Genomic DNA, 3,786 nt, shown 5'->3' on the forward strand with positions numbered 1-3,786 from the left:
GGAAAGAATATAAGAGTTTATGAGGATACATGGGTTGAGAATATGAATCTTACAGAAAAATTTCCTAGGTTATATAACATATTAAATTCTAAAAATGCAATTAGCCTTTGTAAGGTTGGTTACTAGGAAAACAATATTTGGAACTGGTCATTCCAATGGAGAAAGGGTATCTCAGAGTGGGAATTCGTGTTATGGGGAATCATGATACAAGTCATACAACTAAAATTTGGAATGGAAGATAAATAAATTTGGAAACATCACGAATCTCATTCATATACGGTGAATTCTGCCTACAAAATTTTGCAAAAAGATATAATAGGAGAAGACGATTACTTATATGGTGGTTATGGAGTGTTAAAGAGTTGCCCTCTTCTTTGTGTATAATGTGGAGAGTCTTTCAAAATAGAGTACCAACTAAGGATAATCTTAGTAGAATGGGTGTTAGATTAGATAATATGGTGTGCGGTTTTGCGGACAAATAGAGGAATTTGTCAGCCATATTTTCCTTCAGTGTCAAATTACTTTGGATATTTGGGATTGATGTTGTAGTTGGTTTGGTGAAGTCACAATTATGCATGCTGAACTAAAACACAAATTTTACCAATTTAATAGTTTGAGGTTAAATAAGGTTGGAAAGAAAGCTTGGGGATGCATGTGAGTGACTATTGTTGCAAAAATTTGGAAATAAATTACTCACATTATCTTTAACAATGCAAGATCTGACCTTGTTGAAATTTTCACTCTTGCTCAACTCAAAGCTTGGTCATGGTTATCAAGCAAAAGAAAAAATTGCATTGTTCTCTTACTCATACTGGTGCTTGAATTCAATTATGTGTTTAACTTCGTTGAAGCAAAAAAATCATAAAAGGTAAATGTTGCTGCTTATTTTGTGTTACATATGCTGGTGTGCTTTGAGTTTGGTGTTTTGTAGTCTAGTTGGTGAAGGTGTTGTATTTATAGAGGACCAATGTACAATATTTTGAGATACAATGCAGCAGTCACAATGTGGACTTATTTTGGGTATGCCTACAATCCCAAAAAAATGACCACAAAAAAAGTTTGAGAACTTTTCTAAATTGAAACTGCTTTGTTATTTGCAAAAAAAAACTACACCCGTGCAAAATTTTACCTATTTGGCCTATATTCATATTCTATGTTTGAAACAACCTTTTATGTTCTTCCTCTAATTTGCTTCTTTCATGGAGCATTTTGGTTATGATATTATGTGCACAATAGATAATGGCTAGGAAATATATATTTAGTGGATGTGAAAGAATTTTGTGAAAGAATACTGACACACAACACAAATTTGTTTTGGTGATCATTTTGTTAATGGTATACCTACTTACAAAGGGGATGAGACTTTACTATAAGGTCAAGTCATGGTATCAATTTATGAATCTTGACAACACAATCTATGGTGGAACTTCAAACTAGGATTTCAACATGTTTTGGGACAAATTTGTTTGCAGATCCATGATCCTAAGCCTGAGTACATTTGTATTGCAAAATCAGATGCTACAGGTTTCACTGAATGTAAGGTTATCTCAGGGAGGTTAATAGTTGCAAAGTTGTTATGTAATTATGTGGGATTTAGCGAACATTTTATGTAATTGGTTTATTGCAGCTTTTTGGGTGTACTTTTATATATTTCTTTGGCAACATTTATGAACATTTTAGAGAACATATATGTTGGGTAGTTGGCCACCTTCTTGGGTTCTCTTCTAATGGGATGTTGGCCTTTTTGTGGTGTGTAATGGTGATTCATTTGGCCGCATAATGTTTAAAACTCTTTTTGTATACAACTCCGACCATCCATTAAATGATCAATTTTATTTCATTCATTCATTGCCGATAAAAAAATAAAATTGGATGATTCTTCAAGAGGTCGAGATGCTGACACTTGTTGTCATTATGTCGACGTATCGGCATTGTGAACAAAGATCGCCATATCGACTTTTTAGACAATACAATAATTTCTAAACTCGAGTGATAATGACAAATCTTTGAAAGAAATTTATTTTCTTTGTGTCTATTCGGTTATCTAATATGTATTCCGTCTATATCGTATTTATGATATATATATATATATATATATATATATATAAAGCTAAATTTTAAGAAAAACAAAATCTAATAAGCTGAATCTTGCGTAACCATATATAAGATTATTGTATATATCACTTGACTTATTGCACATGGTGTTTAATTTTAATTAGAAGAAAAATAGTATTAGAAGACGTAGGTTATGCTAAAAATACGAGTAAGACGTAGAAGGAGGGAGCAATGATGTAAATAGATGAAACGCTTTAAATATAGGCATAGAGACCTAAGTGGAGTTCAATTAAAAATTTCGACATCTTTATTACACCTATCTTTCTAGACTTTTCAATTAACAACTCAACTATCAAATTCTTCTTCAATTTACTGTTTTCTACGATCTCACCATTTAATAATTTAATGTCTTTAAGGTACTCATGTTTCAGAATGTTTAATAGAAAAGTAATTTCCAAAGCATCACGTTTTTATTTTAAATAAGTTTTATAAGAAAATACACACATTTAGCACCTGTTTTCGTTTATGGAAATTAAGTGGAACGAAATGCTTTTTTTTCTTTCAAGAAAGTACTAATTAGGAAATAGTAATTTTTATTATTCGTTTGAGAGAGTAAATAGACATCAAGAAGTTATTTTTTATGGGATTTATCTGAAATATTCCCTTTCAAATTAGAATGAAAATAAAATAAATTTTTGTTTACATTTTCGGATTTAATCTTTTCGGTAATGAAATGTAAATTTAGGGTAAGAGAGATTTCTAGTTTTCAATCATAGGACATTTAACATGCATTCTAATATTCAATGCATATTATATATATATATGGATGTATGATTAGAACTTTTTACTATACCTAATGGTTGAGGATGTCAGAATTTTATTAAATAATAGGATGACAAAGATCATAAAAAAATTATTAAATAATAATTAAATTTAGAGATAAAAAATAATTAGATTAAAAAATTATTGATATCTAAAATGATTTTTATAACTAATCAAAATTTATAAAATAATTTTTAAATTAATATCTAAAATAGTTATCCATCAAAATTTTAACTACTAATATTTTAGATTTTAAATTAATTTTTAAATGACTAATTTAAAATATAAAATAGTTAGTATATAAAATCTTGATAGTTATGATTATATACTAATTTATATACTAATAATTTATTTAATTTATAAGATGATCTCTAATTTAGTTAATATAACAACTAGTTATTTTGATATTTAAAAATAATTTTCATTTAATCATGGTGGAAGAATAAATGTAGAAATAAATACCTTTAATTGTATAATGTATTAATGGGATGTATATAACAAATATTTATATAATATTATAATTTTTCAAAAAAGAAATGTTCTTATAATCATGTATGAAAAAAATGATAATTATACATTTCAAACTATTATAGTTGTATATTAAAATATCTCACTTACTACATACGTTGAAGTGAAATAAAATGGTAAAACACACAAGTTGCATTAAAATACCAAGTTAAATATATAAAACATTTTCACATGTGTAATAATACAAATAAATATTATCTCTGTAATCATATTTTACATTTTAGTTTGTGTGGTTTACTGAGGCAGTAAAGTAAAAGGATTTGGAAAAGGTCTTAAATTTATCCGAAGGTAATAATAATATGTAGGTCCAAAAAAAATGATATTGTTTTGTGTATATAATAAGTAGTGTGATGGGTCCAAATGGTCTAAATCAACACATAT

This window comes from Phaseolus vulgaris, chromosome 6, assembly GCF_000499845.2.
Source record: "Phaseolus vulgaris cultivar G19833 chromosome 6, P. vulgaris v2.0, whole genome shotgun sequence".
NCBI lineage: Eukaryota > Viridiplantae > Streptophyta > Magnoliopsida > Fabales > Fabaceae > Phaseolus > Phaseolus vulgaris.